We start from the raw sequence: 26,309 nt of genomic DNA on the forward strand, positions 1-26,309 counted from the left end.
TCAGAGACGAGCTAATGCTAATTAGAGTAACTCAACCGAATTAAAGTTTTTGAGAAACACAAAGTTTGGCTTGAAAGAGAAACAAAACTATAAAGCCAAAACACGCCAAGCAGCCAGCACAGATACTCTCGTTTCAGCCCAGTTTTGTTTCTTTCTGTGGCCTTTCGTTTGCGGCCAACACCTCTGGCCAAAGGATTTTATTTAAAGCTACCAGGCAGAACCAAGCAGAACACCTTTCATTTGTCCACCAAGGGGGCATGGTTTTATTCTGTTAGTCTTTAAGAGGAAGCCATTTGAAACTAAATTATACAAAGTGCCATAAATCCGGAATAATTTCTGGAATGAAAGTTGCAGGAACTCCTTTTCGGTTGAATTTGATTGCTGGGCGCTTGGAGCTTATGGGGTGTGAAAAGTCCATCCAGATCGGATGCCAGAGGTTCCCTAGAGAGGGAAAACTAGACAGAAAACTGCACCTCATGTATTTGATTTGCTGTTGGCTTTCGATTTCCGATGTCACGTCTTGTCCTTTGCGGACTTGACTTCCATCGGGTTCCAATCTACTGCACTGCAGCTCACTTTATATCGATTGCAGCAGTTTTTTGTGCATGTGCCAGCCCTTTTTGTGGGATTTTTCGAGGATAGTATTGCTGATTTTACGCTTAAAGTTCTTTTTCCGAAAGTTTCTCTAAAACTTTACACTCCACAAAAGTTTGCGCACAACTGGAGACGTGCACACGAGAAAGTAGACAACAATTTGCGGATCAAAGGCAGGAGTTTACCCGAAATGATGTGCAAACTACTTTGACAAACACGATTAAACAACAAGCGGGGCTCGCAAACAAATGTTGGCGCTAATTTCCAGGCCACAGATATGGGAGATCCGTTCTGGGAAACCAAACTAAACTAATTGAGTCGACTGTCACTCCCACCCACCCATCGGTCTGCAATGTTTCAAACTTTTGCTCATATACAAATTTTTCCTCTTATTTATCTTTCGCAGTCTGAGGTCGGTCTGAAGCCTGAAGTCTGAAGTCTGAAGAGTGAAGAGTTTCTCCCCGCCAGGACTCATCTCCCCGTCAAATGTGAGTCTTAATTTATGCGCCAGCGCTGGCATGTCTGGGTGGAAATGAATAACTTTCTAGTCAATGCCATCGGAAAGTTATTTGTTTAGGACAGGCTGGTGTCACTGGGGCGAAAGCGACGCCGGCCCAAAAATGGCATCAAGAAAACAAAGAGCAAATGATGACAAATGATAAACGACTTAGTCCTGGACACAGGACACAGGACGCCGGACGCAGGACACAAGACACTGAGCGTCCGAGTGTCTATGACAGGCAGGAAAATGTGTATTTAAAAATGAGAAAATTATCTTTGAAAAATAATTAATATGGCGCAGATTTAAAGTCAAGGCGGACATTTTAATTAATGGAAAGGAGATTGAATGATTTTGTCTGAATTTTTGCAGCATGGCCTTCTCAGAACACGATTTTTGGAGCAGCATTGTTCGCCTCCGAAGACACACAAAAAAGTACAAAGTAAAGTGAGGAGCAAGAGCCCTGGAAAATGTCAAAATATCTCTTATTCTTGTTGTTACTGAAGGCAAATATTTGTGAATGAAAGCCAGCAAAAAATTTTAGGGAATTAGATTTGAATTTTCGGCTGGAGGAGCCGGCAGGATAAATGCCCTGTTCAACTATCTTTTTGATGAGCTGCCAAGACGACTGTAAAGCGAAATTATTTCGTCCTGCCACCAAAAGTGATTGTGTGTGTAAACAAAGCCCGGCGACAGGACAATAAGCAATGACACTTTGCATAATGAAATGGACTTTTGTGTCAGGAACAAGTAAATAGGGACATTCAAAGAGCCAACTTCCCTCAAAGCTTCAGTGGCCATCGCTGCGTATGCGTTATGTCTTTGGGAGTGAACTGTTTCTGCCATTACTTGAGTTATACAGAGGACTATGATGTGCCTTGCTTACAAGCCACCATGGCGTATGCGTAATATATTAGTTTTCAGCATTTTAATGCCATTAGTCGACCCACAAGAACGGCATCAGAGTTATGGCCAATGATTAGGAAAGGGACTGCTGCCAAAAAGTAAAATAAACCGGAAAATCCCGGCTCTTAGCCCGGAGTCATAAATTAGTTGTAACCAGAGACCGAAAAAGAGCAACTGGCCGGTGGAGGGGGAGACTGTAACATAAAAACGACTGTTTTTGCTATAATTGGCCACATATTTTGCTGGCCCCGAAAACCGAACTCAGGTAGCTCTGCCAGTTTTGCCAACCAACGAGCCGGGCCGGGGAGGGCGGCCTCCGCAGGATATGCATCCTGTAAACTAGAACAGCCATATCAATATATATTTTCCAGACCAGGGACGGCCGGGACACAAAGCCAACAGAACACAAAAACCTAAACAACACTAAAAAAGTAGACGAGCGAATAAAATGGCAAAAACAATCCCATGTTGATGTTTGCCATGGAAATCCTGTGGAGCTGGCTCGAGGGTTGAGTGGTAATAATTTTGTAGATAGTTCCGTTGGGCCTTCTGGCCGGGAATGAGATTTGGGGATATCACGTAAATGGAAATGAGCCCAAAAGAGGTTTCCCGGCCAGGGGAGAGATTACTGTGTCCTCTGGACTGACAAATTTGCGGGCAGGTCATAAAAATGAAGTGAAAACATGCTTTTCAATTTAGGAAAGTGCAATATTTTGTTTTAAAACTGTCTCTCTTATAACATAATTTAATAGCTGCCGCACTGGCATGTTTTTCATCACAACTTTATTTGGAAAAGTGCAAAGCTATTGCCCGGCAATCAAAGTATAATTCATAGGTTGCAATGCCACATCCTTGCGAACCAAGTAACCAAGTCAGCAGTTCTCAGAAGACTCCTGCCAAAGCAATCAATGAACAGGGCCTAAAGGAGAGGCGCGCAACAGAGAATGCAACAGAGAGAGGCACACAAATTGGCAAATGCCGATGGGTTGAGCCAGCTCGTCCTCGTCCTCGGCGTCCTGCGAAGGACAAAGAGCTGCAGAAAGCTTGTTCAACTAAAATGCCAATTCAATCGCCCGCAAAAGGAGACCCACATACGCCGGCACTCACAGAGAGAAGCAGCTCCTCCAAACGATCTCTTGTGCCATCCAGCTATCTTTTCTCTAAAACATATTGGCAAATGTCGTTTTGCGAGTCGTTATAAAACAAACACAGACACAGAGGAATGGGTATGAGGACAGAGGACTCGGCATACACAAAGCTCTTCATGCAATTCTAATAATATAAACTTTACATAAATGTTTTCCTTGCAAATAGAACGAAGCAGCGAAACAGAATGGTTCGAGTAGGTTGCCAAATAGGGGGGTTAGAAGCTCCTAGCGGGGGTGTATTTGTGTTGGACGCATCTGCTGAGCTGGCAATCGCATTGCAGTTTGTCAGTCAGCGAGTCAGGGGGCCAGATCCGCCTGTCTGAAAGGGCTTTTTATCTCTGAAATAGTTTTCGTTTTTCCAGGGTATTATTTCTGGCAAAGGAAAATAGAAAAGGGCTGCAGAAAATGCCAAAAATTCAGACTATGAAACATTTCAAATTGTTTTCACAGAAAATATAAGACGGCCGAGATGTTCTGTTGCAAAATTTAAGGAATAGGACTCTATTTTTCCTCAAAATGGAGTGGAAACTACGGTAGCCAAAATCCGACCTCTGCTCCTGCAAAATATTCGAGGGAATTTCAGGGTTTATTTGCTTTGTGCTTGATGTGTCACACATGTCGTATGATTGATTTATATTAGCAAACACAGAGATTGTTGCACTTTTGTGATTTGTGCTCCGTGCTTTTTTGTGCTTTTGTGATTTTGAGGGCGGAATGGCAGAAGGGAAAACCACAATTCGGTGACTTGGCTGTTGCGCTTTTTTTTCGACTTCTACTACCTCGAAAATCCCAAACTGTATAATTAATTGATTGTGATGGATGTTCGATGGGAGGGGTCTGCGACAAGCACAACAGTTGCGAGGAGTCCCCTGGCGATTCCCCACACATTTCCGGAGTCCTGTCTCCGATCTATCGCCAACTAATTGAACAGCCTTCAGCCGTTGTCCGACACACTCAAATACCAACGGAGGGCCGGGCCCTGTCTCTGCCCCATAAATAAATATTGCCCAAACTACCTGACCACACCTGACCAATCCTTTCGCCTTGCCGGAGCCTTGGCCACGTCCTTCCGCTGCCCCATGTGGGTCATGTCGTATATTGACCACGAAATGGCAAACATTCCCGTGGCTGTTTCATAGTTCAAATGTGTGTGGTCTCGGCAAATAAATAATATAGTATATAGTAGTACCATATATGGCATGTGTGGTATGTAGAGGGCGAGTGTGGTGCTAAAGACAATAAAATTAAATGAAATTAAAAAGAAAACTTGTAAGATATAAAAAAAAATATGAGTCCCCTTTCTTAAAATCAATTTCTATGAATCTGTTCTCTGAACAATTGAATGGCAGAGTACTGACTACAATAATCATAAAACCCAACCGCATATATTTTATTTGCCGACCGGAAGGCCCTCTCGAAAGGTCGCTGCGGGCGAGTGGGGGTCTGCCAGTCATAAACTGAGGTCATGCATGCCTGTTGTTCCCTTGTGGTCGAGGGAGCCGGAAAAGGCAATATACAGCGGTGCTTTAAAATAGAGTTGCTGAATTTTCTGCCACAAAGAGCGGCTTATCTCGGAAACAATTTATTTGCTCATCTAACGTGAATCGCAACTGGGAGGGAACCCTTATTATCCTGGCCCTTGCCCTAATTGGCCACGCCCAGTGCCATTTTTTGCGGGCTTTTATTTAACTTCTCGGCCGAGTAATAATTCAGCCCGGCTTGAACTGCCCAGGTGATTTATGTCGTGCATGGAATATTGCTTTTGTTGTTCTCCGGGATATGGCGGGGTGCAATCGCATATATATTTTATTGCCGGCGGAATGCGAGGCCAGGTGGCGCCACCTAAAAATGGAACATAAATCCACAAAGTTGAAAGGGTTATAAAAAGCGAGGCGGAAACCAATTTGGGGCGAGAGCCAGTTCATCTAGGAGCTTCTACAGGGCGGAAACTGTTTAACATGTTCCTCGATACTCTTTTTATAGTAAATAAAACTTCACACCCCTGGAATTGTCGCCTGCGATGAGAGCTGAGAAGGGAAACCAATTAAAATTAAGTCCGGCGTAAACGGTCGATCAGCCAGCACAGACCATTGGTTTAATATATCGCTTTATACCTTCGACATAAAAAGCAGCTCGTTTTTGCCATTTCCAGCAATTGAGGAACAGATGTGTGAAATTGTCCTTTTCGGTTTTTTTTGGTGGATAGGAAGAGGAAAATTTGAACTAACAAGAAAACAAGAGAAAAGTGCGGAAAGCGCCAACAAAATATTTCATTATTTATTGGCCGCTCCCACCGCTTTCAGCGCTTCTTTGGCTCCTTTTATTTATTTACCTGTGCATCGGTATTTATTTAGTTTTTCAATTCAATTGAATTTCCATTAACAAATTGCAAACTCTGTTCTTCGTCAGTTCCGCATCAACGTCAACGTCACGGCCATTTCCCCCATTTTCCATTCGCCATTTTCCGGCGGACTTTCCATACATTTTTCTCCATGTTCAGTTTATGGTCAGGTTTTCTTGTTTTATATCGTATTTATTCTGGAGAGCGCAGCATAAAAATAGCCATAAAAATAAATCAGCAGCCAGCCAGGCTCCTGGCTGATGTGTAGATGAATTTTAGATTCCGACGTCGAGTTTAATTTTCATGCCACTAAATTATGGATGAGGGAAAATAATTGAAAGAGCTATATTTTATGGCCATTCATTGATTTCGTATGAAATTGATATATATTTTTAGTCAGGAATCTGTTCTATTTCTTGATTAAACATTAATCGCAGGCTATTTTTAGGTGGGAAGTTACGAAACCACCTGTGAGCACTCACCTGCTCCGATTACCTCGCACATTTTCCGGTCAATTTTACACTCGGAATCAAATTCCATCGTCAATCCGGAAACCAAATTTCAACACTCTGCGGTCTGGGCCAAGTTCTTAGCCGAGCCGCAGTCGGCAATCTGCCGCATTCTTCCCGTTCCCGTTCTCAAGCTTTCGGGGGACTTTACAAAGCCACACCGCCGACCAAGGACCTGCCCGGCTTGAGGACTGTTGAATTATAAACTGGCTTCATTACTCGTCCAACCTTGACCGCATGACAAGCTGGAAAATGTTCTGTCGACGGAGAGTGGCGGAGAGGCTTTGACATCGCATTCCTTCCCGGCCTTTCAGCCAACCCTTCGAAGGACGACATCCTCCCGGCGGCAGTCCATTGAGAGTGGCAATAAATTGTGTGTACAACTTTCAAACCAATTAACCCACAAATTTTGCACTCAATTAGCCTCCCTCCGAGAGGCGCCTACGTCCTCCGTCATGTTGCATACATATACTTAGGTAGTTGTAATTTATTTATCACCACGCCCCGACACATTTTATCAAGTCGGGCCGTGGCCATTGCACTTCCCCCGCTCTGCCAATTAGTCGGGCCAAAGGCAAATTATTTTCCGCTCCGGAGAAGAAAAAATAATAAATAATTGAATAAGTTACTCATTAGTGTGCTGACTGAAAGTGACTTGTGGGTGGGCGGCAAACAAAGGCGGGGGCTGGCTGGCTGGGAGGTGGAGGTATTCGCAAAAAAGGAATCCTACAATATCCTGGCAACTGTCGCTTGCTCCCTGCGTTGCTGTCTCTTATCTAACCTTAACATGCACATTTAGTTGCCTCATCCGCTTCCCCACTTAACTTCATTCATAACCCTCCACTGGCTCCTGTCTGGCTGTCCTTCTGTCGTCCTGTCTTGCTGCGTGAATTTGTCACCATTTTGTTGGCAAGGCAAGCAGCTCCTCTTCCCATTGTCCTGTGAACTTTTGCAGGGTATTAAGACAGAGAGTATAAATGAGAATCTAGAGCATCATAGCTTAAGGATATTACCTATTTTCCCTAAGAAGAGTATTAAGAAATCCCTAGCACTTATACTTTTTCTTACTGATTTTTTCCTCTCGTTGCCCTGACGTTTATCAATCATAATGCTGAGTAGTCTCATTATGTTCTGTGCTTAGCACTTGCCAGCGCCAGACAACTCCCGGCTCCTTTGAGCGACTCCCGCATATTATCCGACCATCCTGCCGCTTTTCTTCTATCTGTTTCTCCGCCTTTGTGCGTAATTGCTTCATGCCCTGATTTATGTTTATCTTTAGCCATATTTTTACATTTACCTTATCACACCATCGCAGAGGTGGAGTGGGAGTGGGAGTAGCGAGAAGGTGCTAAACGAGGGCTGACCTAATTTCGTTCAACTTAATTTTTTGCTGCTTGGGTCGGCCTGTGTCAGCACTGCCGAGGACCCGATATTGCTTATGGCCAGCGACAATCATCATAAAAACGGCATTAGATCAGCGGTCGTACCTGATTCCACGCCTCTCTCCATCCAGGCAGATGTCCAGAACCGAAAGATGTCCATCTCTGCCTTTTCGTGGACTGAGGACTAAGTGGACTGCGTAAATAGCTCTAATATTTCCGACTGTGGCTGCAAAAAATTCCCAAGCACTGCACGTAACGAGGAAGTCGCAGGGCAATTAATGTTGCTCATTTATTCGTTTTGTTTTCGCTTCTCCGGCTCATTTCCGCGCTTATCGCTGGCCAGGATGACGGGTGGGACGGGATGGTCTATATGCACTTTGTATATGTATGTGTTTCGGAGCAGAGGAGCGGAGATAACAGATGATGGAGAACGTGGCTTCAGGGGCGGTGCATGGAGGGTGTCCTGAAATTAAATAAAAATACAATTAAGCCGTGAAGCATGTCCTGTTCGAGCGCCAGTTTGGGGAAATTTGCGCAAGTCCAATTGAAGTCTAAATGGGGCGGACGTGTATGGTGGCGATTAAAATACCCGGAAAGTAATTCGCAAGACTTGTTACCATTACTTCGCCCATATTTGTACCTGAGCAGTGGCGTCCGGGCCCCACACGTGCCGGCAACACCTAAATCCATGAAACAATGGCTTACAACCCAGCTGAGAGGAGGAAGTGGGTGGTGGAACAGACAATGCACATGCAGAGCTTAAAATTGAAATTCTTTGTTTCTTTAAACGTCCCTGGACCTGGTCCGCCCCCGGAGAAGGCTGCTGTCTGACTTGTCTGTTCCAACAAAAGTTTGCCACTGAGCCTTAAAGTATGCTAGGGATTTTTTATATTTAAATAGTTCTCCTGTCTGCGCAGGACTCGGTTTGAGTGAGCGCTCCGGCAGACACAACAGCAGCTTGATGGGCACGTGAGCTGGCACTCGTTGGGTGTGTGCTTCCCGAGGAATTAGAAATGTCGGTGTGACTCCTGGAGTAAAAATTAAAATGGAATTCTAAATGCACTTTTCTTGCCACGTCAGGCTTACTTCACAAAAACCAACTCCTTCAGACGTGCTCTCGAAAATCACTCCTCGAAAAATATAAATTCTATATTATGGAAGGACTCTGGACGGTAATTGCAATCCTGTCACATCTCTCCAAAAAAAGGAATCTCACCCGCCCGACACCTGCCAATCGAGAATTTGAAAACTGCTCTCAACGCACCCGAGCTAAGTGACATGGAATGTGTTTTATAATTGCTGTTGTCGTTGTCATTGAATTTCATTATTCTGCCACCGCCTGCACTTTAATGACCCACATCGGAGCCATTCCACACACTGAGAACAAAACTGCCAGGCTGGCTGCCAGGTTATGATTGACAGAAAACTGAATTGGAATTGCTCTTGCGTATGGTAATCATGTAGGTAGGTGTCACTTGCCGGTGATCGCATCGGACAGGAAAACAAAAACTTTTTAATTAAAAGGAATAAAAGTCGCAAGCCAACAAAAAATTGGAAATTTGCATTTGGATGGCTTTGGAAGCAAACTCTCTGGCTGCAATATTAGCCATCTTGTTCCGGCCAAGCCATCACCTTGCTATGCATATACCCCGGATTCTGCCCCACTCGCCCGGCAATTCAATTAGAATCTAGATTCCAGATTCCAGGCAGAAGGCTGGAGGCAGGAGGGCTGCCGCATGTACACACATTTTAATTAAATAAATTCAGTGTTTGCCTGATGCTTGGGCGTCATAAACATTTTGAGGAAGTGGCATGAAAATGAAAACATTTAACTGCCGGTTACGTTAGTTTGTCCCAGCCGAGTCGAAGGACCTCGCTGGCTGGGAGGCTGCCTGACTGACTGCCTGGATGGCTGGAGGGCTGGCTTCTCCGGTTGTGTTTGCATAAAATGCAAGAAAATTGCCTGCAGTTTCCGGGACGAAGGAGCAACGAGCAGCAGCACATAGTTTTGCGAAACGTCAACAGATTTGCTTTTGGCCTTCGTGTAAGTTTTCCCTCCTGCTCGCAACTGCAGCACCACATAATTAAATTTAACCTGGCTGGGGCTCCACATGCACACTAAGATGATGCCGATGATGGCAGTGCTGGATGGGCATAAAATTCGGAAATCGTCCAAACGGCTGTCCGAATGCGGCTGCATTTAATTGAACTTCCAGCACACTGTCCAGCAACTCACTTGGCCTAATGAACTGAAGCAATTTGCATCCACTTTTCGGCCATGGGGCATCATAAATTGAATCTGGAGATACTTTAAAGAGTCAAGAGGGCGGGGAACTAGGAATACCTCTGAAGCCACTCCGAAATAGTTCTGAAATGTAGCTCAATAATTATTCCCAGGACTCGCCACCCTGTGGCACCAGTTGGCTGCATTCCAGCTCAAATATTTACCAAAGCCAACAACATCAATATTTATCTTGCCAACCGGCAATGGCAACTAATTAAGCCATTTTTTATGGCCCACTCTATCGGTTGGCCGACTCAAAGTTGCCATCTGCCCCGCCCGCATCCTAAACCCACACCACCGCAGACTACAATGGACGGCAGAATGTGGGTTTGGGTCTTCATGTTATCCTGTGGCTTGGGTTTCATACTAAATTATTATTATTATTATTTCCCAGGACGGGGAGGCAGCTGCAGTCGCTGGTCAGTGTTGTGGTTGCGGGCAGTGTTGAATTTAAACACTGTAAGCAGATTTGGGAGCCCTCCTTCTGCAACTCGACGAACGAAATCAAGTTGCCGGCAAATGGTTTTGCGGCTTCTCGGCCATCCGATAAAATTAGGCAAGCCGGAGGATAATTATTTATATTCTATTACCAGAAAGGACGAAATAAAATAGCCAGGGGCTATACACATTGATGCAGACTCCGTCACGGAAGTGGGACGATAGAACTTGCCGGCTAGTCCGGTAAGGACTCATTTGCATTTATTTAAATTTTCCGGCCAACTTTGTTGGGCGATGGGATTTTTAAAATCCCGATGAAACTTTCGGCTCATTTAAACTTTTGTTTCTACCTGTAGATCGTTTACAGAAAGTTGCTCGCGAGCCGCGATGCAGGCACAATAATAATAATAACGCTTAGTGCAGGCCAAAGTTTAGGCAAATAAAATCCCGAGAATCGGCCGGGCTGGATTTGGGGGCTGAAGAATGGCCCAAAAGTCGGCAAACGGAAACTTGGGGAAAGCTTCGGCTTTAATTTAATGCTTGGTTACCTTTCTTCTCCTTTCCCTGCTGCTGTTGGGGGCAACCAGTGTTGAAACTGTTCGAGTGGCCCCTCGGCACACTCGAAACTCGGCCCGACAAGTTTAAAGTGTACAATGTCGAAATGAAAGAAATTGAGGCCCGGGCGCTTACCTTTATTGTAAGGGATTTGCGCCCGAGAGCCGGTAACGAAACAATAACTAGGAGATTTATTGTGCAGTCTACCTGCCGCCTCGGGCTTCTGTTCTCATTAATATGTATCCCGCAGGCAAATGTCGTTTTAACAATGGCATTAAATGAATTTGCATAATTAGCTGCAGCTTAGTCGATTTCCCCCATATTTTGTCCTGTTGCTCGCCCCTCGTGGCTTTCGTCCTGCGGTTATGATGCATGTGTCGCATTACCAGGGACACGTTTTGCCAAATGGCTTTTCCCAGCGGGTTGGCCAGCTCGTGGGGGATATACATGTTGGCAGGGCGATGGGAAGCAGTTTATTTGCTTTAATGTGGCTCTGCATCCAGTATTAGCGGTCGATTAAACAAATTTGAGTCCCAATCATTATGCTTCCCTGGGAAATCAAACAATTACGAGCTAGAAATGCAAACTCTCATCGAATCGATTCGAAAAACTTTGCAAATCCGACTAAGCCGGCCTCTCCATTCATAATTCAGGCTAAAGCGAATCAAATGAACAACAATTGGCGAGCCAATTAATTATGGATATGCATCCCCAGCCAATGCACACTAATTGGATGGGCTTAAGATGGATTTGGTGGCGGGGCGAGTCGGGTGGTGGTGGGCTGGCCATAAATCTTTCAACGGCTGCTGAGGAAGAGTGCAGGACTTCGCACGAAGTTTGTCCAGTGAAAGTGAGATGCGAAAAGTTTAGAGGCCAAGTTAAGTCAAGTCCCGGCCAAGCATGTTTAGCAAAGTTCATTAAGCACTTAACAAACAGAGCGCACCGAGGGAACCTAATGTGCTTTGGCGTAATTCAACTAAACAAAGTACCAAAGTTCTTAGCCCACTTTCAAAAGCCGTCGAAGGGGGCAAAGAGTTGGCCCGAACTGGCCCAGAGGAGGCGCTCTCCCCCCGTTTCATAGATGAAAATCAAATGCGGTCATATCACCCACACCCCAATGCACACCTAGGCACACACTCCACCCACTTAACCGCCGCCCCAGCCCCGGCCCCGGCTCCGGTCACACATGCAGGCTGCATGTTTGGTTGTCCAGTAGCTGCCTGGCATTTTTGCATTTACCGACAACGTCCCATTCAGTGGCTGCAAAACTGTGCCACAGCACAATGTTGCGGCTGTGGCCATGGATGCCTCTTCGGCTACACTTTAAACCGAATTGGCCATCAAATTATCGAGATTTTGTAAGCCCCTTACTTGGTTAATAGTGTTCAGACTACCACAGACTATAAAAGCAACCAATAACATTATCTTTCGAAAAGCTAATACCTTTTTCGTTCAGTGTACAATGTTGTAACAAGCGAGATGGCTCGGAAGGGGGAGAGTTTGTTCAAGCGAACATTGTTAGCCTGCGGCCAAAAGGCTTTCAAAGTTTTCGTGGTTTGGCTGCCAAAGGGTGGCAACATGGCTGGGTGGGTGAGCGAAGCAAGAAGGGAGAAGGGGCTCGCTTTGAATTATTGCCAAGCACTCGGGGGGGAAGACACGGAACAGTGGGTGGGTGGGCGCAGTTGCCCTGCGAAAAGGGGTAACCAATCGAGCAATGCTCCTCTGCCAAAGGATGAGCGAAAAAGTTAATTGGCAAATGGCCAAATGAGTTCAATTTGAAGTTGGCTGAAAGGCAGAAGAACGGTGGTGCATAAAGCCAAGTTGGTGCCAATTCCATGTATGGAATTTTAAAGGAAATGGTAAGCTGAGACCAGTCTTTTAAAACAAGTTTGTGGCCAATGACACTGAATATATGAAAATAGGAATTGGGGGTTTTCCTTTTATGAGCTGTTTCTTTTCATTATAGTTTTTTTTAACCACACAATCCATACTAATTACCACTCAATAATATTGAGTCAATATTATACTAAAGAAGGAAATGCTGTAAGAGGGCTGAAATTCCAATGATATTTAGGCACCATTTGAATCAAAACCGATCTTAGCATACTTTTTTGGGCTGATGCCTTTAAAATACATGGACTTTTTCCCGATGGCCATTTCTTGGCCAATTTTGATCCGATCATCAAGCGGAATACCTTAAACGTTTTCTACATCGATTCTCTATAAAACTGCATTAAAACCTCGGATAAAGTATTTGGATCCATTTTTTTGTAAATTTTTCCCATGGACTCCCTTGAAAATGGGGACATTCCCGGGAACGGCCATATCTTGGTCAATTTTCATCCGATCATCAAGCGGAATACCTTACACGTTTTCTACATCAATTCTTAATCAAACTGCATTTAAAACTTAGATCAAATTTTTGGATTCATTTTTTGTAAATTTTTCCCATGGACACCCCTGAAAATGAGGACATGCCTGGGAACCGCAATGGGCCCCACAGCGATGGCCATCTGACTTGTTTGAAAAATAGTTGCGTAACGTAATTTGACTGACATAAGACATCAGCGTCAACAGCCATCCGAAAAAGCTTTCCTCTCGGCTTTCCCGCCCCCACTTCCACCACTTCCTTGTCATTGATGAATTTGGCCTGGTTGTCATCGGTTTTTGCCCTGTTGCTATTTTTAATATGCATCCCATTTGGCAGCCAGCAGATACGGATACTCGTGTCTATGTGTATCTTTCAGATACTTCTCTTCGTTACTTTGAGCGACATATTTCGGTGTGACGTGTTTTTTCCATTTCCTTCGGCCCCAAACTTCCTTTTTCTGTCCCTCCTTCGCCATCCTTGGCCCATTACCATTAGCATAAAATGACTGTCGTTCTGCTGTCCAATTTACTTGGCCACGTCCTCCCACACGGAAAGCTCTTCTTCTAATTACGCTCTTACAACAAAAAAGTAAATGCATAAAAAATGCTCGTAAAATGTTCTTCCCCTCCAGCTCAATGACAACTATAGACTTTGCCTTGCTTTTGTTTTAAGAATTATTTTCCTTTTATAAATAGAAGAGGTTTTTAACGAGAGATGGCTACAAAAATATTAAACGATTTCTATTTTTTCCGCTCTTGCAGATCCCCTTCATTCAGGACGTTTTTATATTTGGTAAGTCTAGCCAGTTTCCTATCATATCTTTAAGATTTTGAGAAAATCGTAGTCAGTTTTGAGGAAATCTGTAGCAATTACTAACTTTGAAGACAATTGGCTGACTAATTGGAGGTCGAATGCAGTTGAATTCGAGTTTTAAAACCTTCTCAGCCCAAAACTCATTAACTGGGTCGGTGGCAACTGCGCGCCGAATTTCGCGCCACAGAGCATTCAACGCTCTTTGGCTCCTAATTGCAGTCCTTTGGCATCCGAAAATGTTCTTGCCCAATGAAGCGTGGGCCACATCCTTCGGATCCTGGGCCTGCGATTTAGCAGAAAGATGAATCAAAATGCAGCCACAGCGCAAAGGGAAACGTAATTTAAAATTTTTGCGACGTTGGCGCGAAAATACTTTTCATTCCGTTCCTCTTTTTTCTGATTATGCCGCATTAACTAAGCTCAGCTCATCTAAACTTGCCGCAGCACCGCCCACTCTTCGTGACCCACTTTGCCACCCAGCAGCCACCACCCGCATCTATGAGATGCTAAATGAGAGCCAAGAACTTTTGATGAAACATGATTGGGTGTGTGGCATTTGGCGTTGATTTGAAATCGTGTTATCTCTCGCAAATTGCATCTGCGAGATTCATCTTCTATTTTGCAATTGGGAGTTTCGCATTCGCCTGATTAGGCTTGCCAGTTAGAGCTGGCGTGGAATTATTACCAGTATCCAGTATACAGTAATTGGACTTCTGACATCAATCCCACCACATCCATAGACGCACTCGCTGTTAATTCAATTACTGGCAAATAATTATTCATCGGAGTGGGGACCGGCTCCTTCCACTTGGCCAAATCAAACACGTTGGTGGACGAAACCACGGAAACATTTGTGGAGCGCCCACACACGGAAATGGAGAAGCCCCGGAGCTGGGTGGAACGGTAAGCCAAAGGGACTGGGGAGTGGCCCGTCCTCCGGCCTGGCGGAAATTGAGCAACCTAAACAATTGTCAATTAAATTTCGTCCTCCTGCCGCTGCCTCGGCGGCCCCTGGCGGGTGGTATAAATGCCAAGACACGTTCGATGCGGTGGTGGAATTTTCAATCGGTTCGCACCTCCCACACCCACTCGAAGCCCCCCATCACCCACTCCAAGGCTGCTGGGCTGCTGGACTGCTGGGCTACTGGGGTTCACAGACGCGTCTCTAATTTGCATAAAAAGGTGTAGCTAGCTGCAGGAGCAGCACCCCTTTCAGTGGCCAGTGGCACACAGGCAACCAACTGTTGCATGAATTGGCGTTCACAATGCCGAAAGGGGTACGCAGAACACCCCATCGGGCTTTGATTAAATTTTATAATTTTAACGCACAATTTCCCCAATAAATTTCGCTCGCAGGCGGCCGTGATTTGTGAAATATTTGTTGGGGGAATCCTTCCGCAAACGGAATAAATTATTCACCGAAGAGTGCCGAGCGTTCTGTAATTAGTTTTGACCAAAATGTTGTCACGTTTATTACTTTGTTGCCGTCATTAAAATGCATGATGGCTTTGGAAGGCTTTGGTGGCTATCCACTTTGTCCATGTTGCAAGAGAATATATAACCAATTTATGTCTTTAGACAGGAATTGCCTAAAAACTCAGGTCAGGTGTAAACATTTATTGAAGTGATCATTTGGCAAAGCCACAAAACATAATAGATAACCATTCAAACATTTGATATTGTCCCTCAGTTGGGAGCAGAAATTTAATTTCGTAATTGAATGGTTTGCCTTTGCCCTCTTCCAGGCCAGTGACTGCGTCTTTCTCCTCTTTCTCTGTCAGTCTGCCAGTTTAATTGAAAATTTATCAGTTTCATTTGCATACGAACCCCTTTGCCTCTCTCCCAGCAGAGACATGGGTCTGTGGACCTTTTGAACTGCAAAATCCAACAAATTTTGCAGCTCACATTCATAGAACATGCTGGCGCCGAGCTTCTCCTTTTTATTTTCCTTTATCGAGACTTCAAGCCGTCCTGAATATTTTAGATTGGTTTTGAGTTATGGGGAGAGGTAATTTCTGGCTTAATCATAATTAAAAACTGCACTTCCGTGCTCTTACTTTAATGACAAGCCTATATCCTCCCCCCCACTATCAACTCCTCGCTTTTTTCCACGGACAACGTGAAAAACTTCACATGCCATCGTTAAAATTTTTGCCATCGTGGCTGGCACCCTCCCAGCATTTAACACCCGATTCCGCCGCCCCGTAGCTTCCTGGAACATTAACTGTCTGTGTCGCACTTTGTCGCTTAATTGAGACTGTCAGTGTGTGGGAGTCGCTTCGCTCCGCTCGCTTATTAATTTATTTTTTATGTTTAATAACGGGCGCAAGGCGGTGGCGCCATTGCAGCGACTGACGCCAGAAAGCACCGATAAACCGAACCGAACCATAACAATAACACTGTGGTCTGGGCGGACCATGGCGGACGCACAACGAGCTTGTAAATTAATATTGGGCCATACACGAGGAAGTGGGCTGCGCCACCCACCCGCCGACAATATAACCCTACCCCCTCGCTATTATCTGTGCGGAGCTGATATCGGTCAGATGTCAATAGAGCGAGAAATAGGTTCATAAATATTCGCGCTTTCGGGGCGGTTTCCGTTTGTCCTTCTTGCGGCTGGCCAGAACTCTAAACAACAGAACTCTGATTCTGCTCTTCAAGAGTCAGTAGTTTTCCATAAAATTTACCCGCGCAGCAATTAAAGCCATGCCCTGAAGCCACTTCTGGCCTGGCTTGAGGGATTACTTACCAGTGGTCGTTTAATTAATAGCAAGCTGATTAATTAGTATTTGTGGGCGATATCCTCTGCCGCCCCGAGGGAGCACTGGGAGCAGTGGGAGCAGCAGGGTCGTGTCTGGAGTTAAGCACTGCATTTTCCGGTTAAAACCGCGGGAATTGCATTATTCGCATCTATACAGCCGTGCCAGGGCCGTCGCTGCAGGTCCGACTGCATTTCAAATTGCCATTAATTTCATTAGTTGATTGTCGTCATGGAAATTCCCTTTGTGGACTTTATAATTGCCCCAACCGCAGGGCGGCCTGGCCCAAAAAAGGGGGAGAGTTATGCATCTGGTGGCAGTGTCTATAAATTGGATTGGAGTGGGTGCGAAAATGGAGAAATTGTGTTTGTTTTGTGGCGGCTGTCAATTGCAAATTCTCTGTAAACATTCGCACGTTAATTGCGCCAGACCGACTGGGGGATTGGGGCGTTAAATAAACCGGTTAAATAAAGTTGTTAGTGGTTTCAAATGATTTGGAGCGTTCGTAGAGCTCAATCAAAATATGAATTCGGAATACAGCGTATTTGGTTTACCTGCTTCCAGCCATGATTGTTGTTTATTGGCCTCCATCCTGCTGCCAATATTATTTCTACATATCCATCAAAGAAAAAATCAATTTATTTCAAACTTCCCCAGAGCACGTGACAAGGGTTTTCCTAGCCTCAGCGTATTTCCCGACCCATTTGAGTACCGTCTTCATTTCATCCCCATCGCTGCCTCCTGCCATCGCTTGCGGAGTCCTTGCGGAATCCCAATATCCGAACCGTTGCCGAATCGCTTTGCTGCAATCGAAACTTTTTAGATTACCGAAAGACCAAAAGGAGGAAGCACACACAATTTTGTATGGAATTATATTGCATTTTTATTACCCACCGCATATAAATTTTTGTCAAAGCAGCCGCCGGGCACGTAACGTTTTAAAAAACAATTTCGGCTTGATACAATTTCTTGTATTATCACCAGAAATGTATGCAAACATACATTCCGCTCTGAGGCGGCGGAAGCCCCAAAAGGCGGAGGCGGAGACGGAAAGACACACAGCGAGTCTGTATGGGACAATGGGGCGTATGGGCAATTTTATTTGCATGCGTGCGCTCTGACGCTCGCCCTGCGGCTGCTTATCACTTTATATATGTATTTATATGTATTTGGGGTATTTGTGCGAGTGGTATGGAACTGGGCATGAGGCATAACACGTATACGCCACCGATTCAGGGGCGTATTCCCCAATATTTTTAATGGCAACTGGAGTAAGCAGTATCCCCAAATATTGTTACTAATAACCTTTTTTATCCAACTCATTTTGACACATATTTTCGACAGTTTATTTAAATTTTTGTTTGCACAAAATCCACAAAGAGACGTGAGAGTAAATAATGCCAGACCATCTTATCGGATATATTGGGAAGACGAGGGAAAAGTGTGTACATATCGTATATATTTTTACCCCGAGGGGAAGCTGTTGTTTATTGTCTGACAAGGTGACGCCTTTAATGCGTTTTCATGCCTTGTTTAAAATGATTTCAGTTTACCACTCAGGAAATTGCTTTCATTTATTACTTTTGTTTTTCCGCTCATGAAATTGTGCGTATTGTGGCAGGGAAATCACTCTATCTTCGCACCTGTTGCGGCCGCAGAGGTAAGTAATGCGAGGTGGCATTGCCTCTTACGTGGAATTAAGAACGGAATTAAAGAGTGTCATATGGAAAAAATGCCAGTCACAGACAAGAAAATGAAATCGACCGCCTTTGAACTGAAACTTAATGAGTGCGAGAGGGCGAGACATTCAATTAATGGACTGGAAGACGCGCCTCGCCACAGACGGGCGACTCAGTTGAATTAGTGGCAAACGGCAAAAGACAAACATCGATGTGTGAGAGGAGCAGGAGCTGCCAATTCCCCGGGCTCAAAGGAAGCCAAAGCCCGGGAAACCGCCCTCGGGGCTCTCGGAGACAAAAGCGCAAAAGGAAAAAGTTCAACAACTCAAAAGGAAACCGAGATATGGCTGGGGGTCTTCCAAAGCAATGGAGCAGGGAAAGCGAGAGAGCTTGACAGCTCAGCATATTCTGAAATGGGTAGACCCATCCTTCGTTTTCTAGAGAGAAAAAATGGGGACGTTTTTAGGGGCCATACATATGCAGATAAAAGACAGGTCGAGGTAATAAAAAGAATATTACATCATGAGATTCCTCTAAAGTTTCCAAAATTAATTAAAATAATTGGGTCTGTAACCATAGCTATGACTCAACCGCATCAGAGAACTATTAGGCGGCCTGTGTTTGTCGGGCAAGGATATCAATAAGCCTGTCCTTTGAATGCAATGATATTGCATAAGTCGGCGATTAGGCCAAGGCGACTCGAGGCATTCCACGGCATCGTATCCACTCGATACAGAGACAAGCCGCCCATGAGAGAAATCAATGTCAGAGCGACGCCCTTTGATGTCGTGGGCGGGCCCGAGGCGAAAGTAAACTGAATCTTATGTGTAATTGAATGTGGTTGTGCGCTGTGTGTCTTAAGCTGTCTAAGCCGCCCTCGACTGTCTCGGATTGTTTAGCATAAGTTTCCTACATCCCGCTCCGGCCCGCCCCACCTCCTTATGCAAATGCGCTCGCACTTTATTGCTTTTATTTATGTAATTTGTAGCATCTTCTTGTCATTTAGGAAGACAAACATTTGCATTCCCCAACTTGCTTCGAGTGGGAGCTCCGCAAAATAGCAAAAAGTTTCAGTTTGCTTTTTAATGGTATTTCGTGGGCTGGCTCAAAGGGCTTGCAGTGGGGTTATCTTGTGGCGAAAAGTTCCAAAAAATAACTTAGAAAGTCTAATACAGTTCTGCTTGTAGAAACTGTAGACTCGTTTATTGAACCCCAGGAGCCCTCTGGACCCACCTATTCTTATAAAAAATGTCCTGCCAATTAGACGGCCTCTTTTTTATTTGCCGTAGCCCCGAAATGGCCGCCGCAGACATATTTGGGCTGTTCAGCAAACTGTTTAAAATGGCACAGACACCAGCGAAGGAGAAAGCTCTAAAAAAGGATAGGAAGAAACGGACTCTGGCAGGACCTCCCATGGCTTTCATTGTTATGGCGATGTGTGTTATCCTTTTTTGTCGCCAAGCCGCCAAGCCGCCCTGCGCATCCGGGATCCGAGACACAATCGAAACGAAATCGGAATCTGAAAGTGAACCTGAACCTCAGCGAAGCCTCAGTCCAACGCCGTCCAGAGGCATCAATCACGTTGCTTTTTTTCTGACGAAATTTCAGGGCTGTTGGGGACCCACACTTTGGTATTTCCACTTCATTTTTGTCGATTTCGAGGGCAATCAAGCGCAAATGCCCACGGTAAGCCGGCGCCACGCTCCGGGACCTGAATAAATGCTACGCGTATTTATTAAGTCATGAAAGGGCGTGAAAACAATCCCACCTCCTCGCTTATCTTGGCCATTTTGCAGCATTTTTCATCAATGATTGCGCTGCCGCTCGACATTTATTCCGATCTGGGCTTTCTTTCCACTCGAATTTAATTTAACGCATTTGATGTCCTATTCATGCTTCATTGGAGACGTTTTGCTAACATTGAGGATAGCTGTGAGTTCCGAGGAAATCAATCAACACTTGCGATTGAATGTTAGAGTATTCCTGTGATATGGTCTTTCCATATTAGTATCTCCAACTGAAAACTATTAAATATACTTAAATATAAGATTATACCATGCCTTGCTCGTATGTGCATTTTGATGACAATTTAAGGAAGATGAAAAACAGGATCTTCTTTTTAAGGATACAAAAATAATAAAATGAGAAAATGGCGGAAAGTTGCGTGGCCCCAGAAAATTTCCGCAACATTTACCCCCAACGAGAACGGTAAAGGAACACTTTGCCAACTGACCGAAGGCATTTAAAGTTTTCGTTTGCATTTTCGAGCTGAGTTTTTCGGCTTCGTTTCTCATTATTGTCACGACTTTTGCCCGGACCAGCCCCGGTCCGGCTCATCTGCCTTGGCCGTCAGAATGAGGGCCCGCGGCGAGGCTGAGACTCTCATTAGTTGAACAACTGAATTGGCCGGGAGCGGCGCCAGCAACTTTGGCAGGAATCGGAGTTGAGGACGGACAGAATATCCGTAGTACGTACACGCCGGAGCATTTCAATCAATGGAACAGAAATGGGGGAAAAGTTGCTCCTGCAACCGGAGGACGCATACTAAAAAGGCCACCATCTGATGACGGTGGAAAAAAAATGGAAAGAGCGAAAGTTGCGCCAAATTGAATTTTGTGCAAAAAGTTTTCCATTTCAGCATCTCGAAAAAATGTTTTAATTCAATCGACACGGCGGGAGAGACCTCTAGCTTGTCCTAAATTATTGACGTCTTGTTGTACTAGGCGTATGCGTAATATTCTCCGAATACATTTTTTTTTTCGGCCGGAAAACGCAGATTTGCCTGCCAGTTGCAGCTGCTGCTGTTTCTGTTTCTGAGTGGAACGGAAATGAGAAGTCGTGGGCATTTATCCCAGGATCTCTACAGCAGCAGCTCCTTCTGCTTTGGGTCCTACTTTATTTTATTATTACGTTTTTTGGGTCCGGGGCTTCGGGTCTCCTACTCACATTTGCATATCAATTTGTTCGCCTTGGCCCGGGCGTGCTGCTCCTTTTTCCGACCGGCTCCAATCCTTTTCATCTTTTTGCCAGATGCTTTTGGGAGTCCCCTTTTTAGTGCACTTGCCATTGTCATGAACCGAGAGAACGGAGCGCGTAATCAGGCACAAATCTGTCTAGCTCTTGGTTCTGCTCCGCCCAGGGAGCTCCTACGGCTTTGGATGAAATTGGAATAGCTGAGGGGTCTCTCCTGCCGCATTCTAATATCTTAGGGCCTTGTTTATTGGTGGCTGTTTACTTATCGCTCCTGACAAATGGCATTGGCGAGTCCTGCGATACTGCCAAGTCCACATCTAAACTTGTTTTGTATTTATGAAGCATAAATCCTGAGGGATTAAATCACACTGTCGTCGAGTCCTGATTTATGCCGCCAAGGAGGAGTAACTTTTCCCCAAAATGAACTATGATACAATATTTCTGCCGCTCTCAACCGCTTTTGTTTTTTAAAATCTGTCATACCATGCGTGATATTTTTGTAGCTTATATATGATATGTTTTATTCGCAATTCAGAAAAAAACTGTCCTCTTTTCGCCAATTTTTGCAAACCGAAACGTCACACAAAAAGTATAATTGATTGTCAGGGGAAAAGCACAAAAAAAGCGAACAAATTAGCTGCGAAAGTCTGCCACAGTTATGGAAACTGTCGTTTGTTTTGACATTCCGCTAATAACTGAAGATTAGTGTTTCTTTTTCGCAGCGAAATAACGAAAAAGAATGGTTTGTAATTAAAGTTAAGTAATTTAATGTTTTTGTTAAGCTCCGACGGAGGAAAACAGCACTAGACATTCGTTTATTCTGCAATTTAGCCACCTAAAGTGGATTTGTCACTCCATTCCTGCATATGCATGAGCAGGACCCTGCCTCCTAGGAGGGACTAGTCCCCGCCGCCCCTTATCGACCTGTTCGCCAGGATATCACGACAATATGGCGCACTAAGCTCCGCCACTCGAGCAACACAATTGGCGCATAGAAGAGGGATCTGCGCTTTTGCATTTTTGCAGCATCAGCAGCATGTATCCCCCGATGCACCGAGAAAAAAATCCATTCTTAGCTCGTGGTTTGACTTAAATAAATTGAATTAGTTTCTGCAAGTGTACAAAAAGTGGCACTGATTACAAAGCGTTATGCAAATATGAAACTGCCAAGAACCTCGGCTTTTGGCGTTTATGGAGCTAAGCCGCAAGTCAATGCCTGGTGCCAGTCCCTGAGCTCTTAACCACCAACTCCCAACATGGCAACATGGTCAACTGTGAGGGCCACCCTGCACCCTAACAGACAGACAGCAGGACAGCAAAACTATTTGTCATGCAAATAACAAGCGAAAAAGTTTCGGGCAACAACAAGAAGTCGGAAATTGTTACGGGCGTAAACTTTCTAATTGTCTAAATTACATAGACACCGCACAAACTACACCTACGACCTAATGAAAGGATGTGCGGGTGGTGCTGGTGCTGGTGCTGGTGGTGGCCTGGTACTGTGGTGCTGATTCGGATGCTGAGGCTTCTGTTGTTGCGGCCGGCGGTGAGCTCTGGTGCAGCTTTACAGCTTTTCGTTGTTAATTTTTATTGACACTCCCAGCTTGGCTGGCTTCGCTTCGTTTGTGTTGCCAAGTCCTTGTTTGTTCTAGTTTTGTTGCCGAGTTTAAAGGATTGTTGTTGATATGTTTTGGCTGATTCCAGTGTGTTTTGGGGCTATTTCCATGATGTTTGTACATGGCCTATGATAGTCTCCCATAAATTCAACTCTTTCAAGTTTATTTTCCATAAAATATCTGGGAAACCTCAATCCTTTTGCTCAATCCACTTAGAGGCCTTGTAGATTATCCGTTTCAGTAAGCAATTTCCATGAACATCTCGTGGAATAGACTCGCAGATTTTTGGCAGCCCTCCCAGCCAAGTGTCTTGCGTACTTCGGGGCCTGCAGAAATTATTAGCGCCTCAGAGCCTCTGCTCGCTGGAGTGTGTGTTCTATTTGGTGCGGCTGTCATTCGCCACTTTTGGCGCATTTGTTGTGCGTGAACTCGGTCGGTCTGGTGGTGGCCTTCGGGACTCGGTAGTCGGGAGCCGCTCCCCGGCGAGCACTTGGCATAATAATGAAAAATTAATCGGTGAAAATCCGCACAAAAAGCATCCATTGCATACATTTCGGCGCCGGGCTTAATTGAAACGACGACAATCGTCGGCTGGGCGCCGGGCCGCCAAAAGGTGTAAGTGAAATGGGCTTACGGTGTGAGCAGTAGCACGATGCACTCAGAAAAATTGCTGTAGTTGTCCTCGAAATAACATATACCCTCTCCGACCTCGTCCGAATTTGTCGCTTGAACAAGACACCCAGTACTGTAGTGTGGCATTTATGGAAAAATAATTTCAAAATGGTCTTGTATACGGTCTTTTTTTGGCCAGAGCCACAACATGAGTGAATAGACACGCATAAATTTTGCAGAAACAGGCGAACAAGGTCCCTGAAAGTATGCAGCAAGCTGTGCATACTAATATCGTGCAACGCGGTTGTCGCCTGGCTTCGGTACTGGCACTGGTAGTGGTAGTGGTGCTGGTCCTGCTCTCTCGGTGGCACGGCTTGCCCCTACGGGTAACTGATGCCGTCACCACCCTGGCCCCGGCACCGCTGCCCCTTGACTTCATGCGGCTGGCTGGCATTGGTTTTCTTGTTGCTGCCGCTGTTTCCGTTTCAGTTTTTTGGTGCAACTGCAGTTGGCATCAAAAATTTGCGCATATTAAGTTGTTGATTTGTTGATTTACACTTGGCTTCCTGCCTCCGCGAACTTGCCACGGGATTTTAGCCACAAAAACTGTGATTCGGCCGGAGATGGGTGGATGAGAAGGCTCTTTAAAAGGCCTAATGGGAAGTTTATACAATTAAGACTAATGGAATATTATGAAATATAATGAAAAAGTGATATTTAAGCATTAAGAATCAAAGTAACTTTTATTACAGTACTTCTTTTATGCCCTTCTACGGAGATTTTCATTATCATTGTCAATGGGAATGCTTCTCTTCCTTCAGGCTTGTGTTCTTTGGCCTTTTGCCAACCATGACTCCCTTACGGCTTCACAAGTTGCACCATCATCATCACCATCACCATCACCTCCATCTTCGCCGGCAATGCCGTCATTATCATCCTCCTCATAATCGTTGGGCTGCTCACCTGGGCTGGTGGCTGCCACCGGTGTTGCATTACCCATATGCATTTCCGCCGTGAGGGTTGTGAGCAACTGTTGCAAAAAATTGCTGCTGCCACATCCTGCTGCAGGAGGCACTGACTTTTCTGGAAGGCTTAATAGCTTTTTCCGGGCTGCTCAAAGGAGGCAAGAATGGTTTGATTTCAATGTGGATAGATGATATAGGATAGTTTAAAGGAAAGAGTTTCTGTTTGTTTTTAAATAGGGCTTAAAAAATCTGCAATTAAATAAGGAATTATAGAGTATTTATACTTTCTCCTTTTAAATATAAACCTGAACAAGAAGAGGCAACAATTATGTGTTTTTTATGAGCAGCAAAATGGAGTTGAGGATTCCGTGGAGTTGAGTAAGTCATTGAGTGGATGAGTGTCCTTCTTTTGACGTTTTTTGTTTTCGAACCCCTCCATTTTCTGTGTTTCTTTCGAGATTGCACTTGAGGTAGGTGCTGTTGTTGGCCGGAGCTGCTTTGAGGCGTCTATTGTTCGGTATGAATTTTGTATGGACTTTTATATTCTGCGTACTTTTAGGTTCGCGCGTCCCTACTTTCCTCTCTGAGCTGCAGCCGGGTGCTTACATTAAGCGTTATTCAGATTTCTGAATGGCGTTTCCAGCTGGAGAGTTAATTTCGCAAATGCACCGATGGAAACAATGGCGGGCCATGGGGGGACGCCCTACCACGGACATGACACATGTCGGGATTGCCGGATTTTCCCAGATGTCCTTCGTTCGCTTTTGCGTTTATCTTACGCCTGGACCGCTGCAAGTGACCATGCAAAATCAATTAAAGCCGCCCGTTCGCCTCAAATTGCATTGCAGGCCGCACCGCAAGGCGTTCGTCGTCCTCTGTCGTCCTTTTCGCATTCGGGGATCCACTTAATGCGCATCCTTGTTTGCACATTAAAAAGCAATCCGGAGACTCAAGCCGTAACGAAATATGCATTTTCTGCGGAAGGATGCGGATGCGGAGCACCTTGGGTCCGAGGACACACATATCATGCTGCGCCCAAACAATGGCGAGTAATTAAAATTCTGTTGGTCCGAAGAGCACACCGTGGCGTTATCCCGAAGATCGCCCTCCTGCCGACGGCCGCCATTTTGAACCGCTTTCTCGCATCGGGGGATTCATTACCGCTCCGATTAATAATAAAGTTATTGTTATTGGATTGTGTTTGGTTAAGTTCCTCCGGCCGCATTGTGATTGATTTAAATTCGGGTTTTAAAGTTGCGGATTGGGTTTCAGTCAGAGGGGCTTGCACAAAATTAAATATTAATATTATCGAAATTAATAAAGATACTTTGTGGGAGAATATGTGGCTCCTTTCCATCAGCCCCCTTTTGAAAATATTGGTTTTTTCCCGAAAGCCTGAAAACTTGTCGCGTGACTGTACTTCTTTATTGACTTCCCTCTGAAAAGGTAAGCCCTGTGTGGAGCCTCTGTGGATTTGGCCAAGCTTAACCCCACCTGTCAGCTCATGGCCAATTCCTGCTGCAAATTCTCACGGCATCATCTGTCAAAGCCACTCGGTGGCAGGGGCCTGGCGTGGCCTACTTGGTACAGTCACCACATGCATTTGTAGCTGCAGTTGTGGCCCAGGGAGTGGCAAATAGCAAATGGCGTTTCTATGCATTCGGGCGGCCGCAAAAAAGTTAGCAGCACCTTTTGTTTGGTGATCGTGTGCTAATGGTTTGCCGAGTGAAAAAATGCGGTGCCGCCCCCTGACCTGCTCCTGGTGACTCTTTGCTTGACACTTTGGCATTTCTTTTTTCAGCCATTCTGTTGGGCCGGGCTCTATCCTGTTTGTTTTTTGCGTTTTTGTGCATGGCCTGCCT

At 45.1% G+C, this 26,309-nt stretch overlaps 1 protein-coding gene across 7 annotated transcripts in view; it reads left to right on the forward strand.

Annotated features, from left to right (window-relative positions):
* Positions 1 to 26,309, forward strand: part of LOC6500862 (furin-like protease 1) — a 109,349-nt gene that overhangs the window by 31,510 nt on the left and 51,530 nt on the right. For 5 of the 7 annotated variants that reach the window (XM_001954020.4, XM_044714134.1, XM_032451925.2 and 2 more), the window contains exons 2-3: positions 1,001 to 1,082; positions 13,789 to 13,819. The gene's annotated coding sequence lies outside the window, so the exon portion shown is untranslated. The remainder of the gene's footprint in view (positions 1 to 1,000; positions 1,083 to 13,788; positions 13,820 to 26,309) is intronic. The other 2 variants (XM_032451915.2, XM_044714133.1) reach the window with 1 other exon arrangement.

Source organism: Drosophila ananassae, chromosome 2L (assembly GCF_017639315.1).
Source record: "Drosophila ananassae strain 14024-0371.13 chromosome 2L, ASM1763931v2, whole genome shotgun sequence".
In the NCBI taxonomy this organism is placed as follows: domain Eukaryota; kingdom Metazoa; phylum Arthropoda; class Insecta; order Diptera; family Drosophilidae; genus Drosophila; species Drosophila ananassae.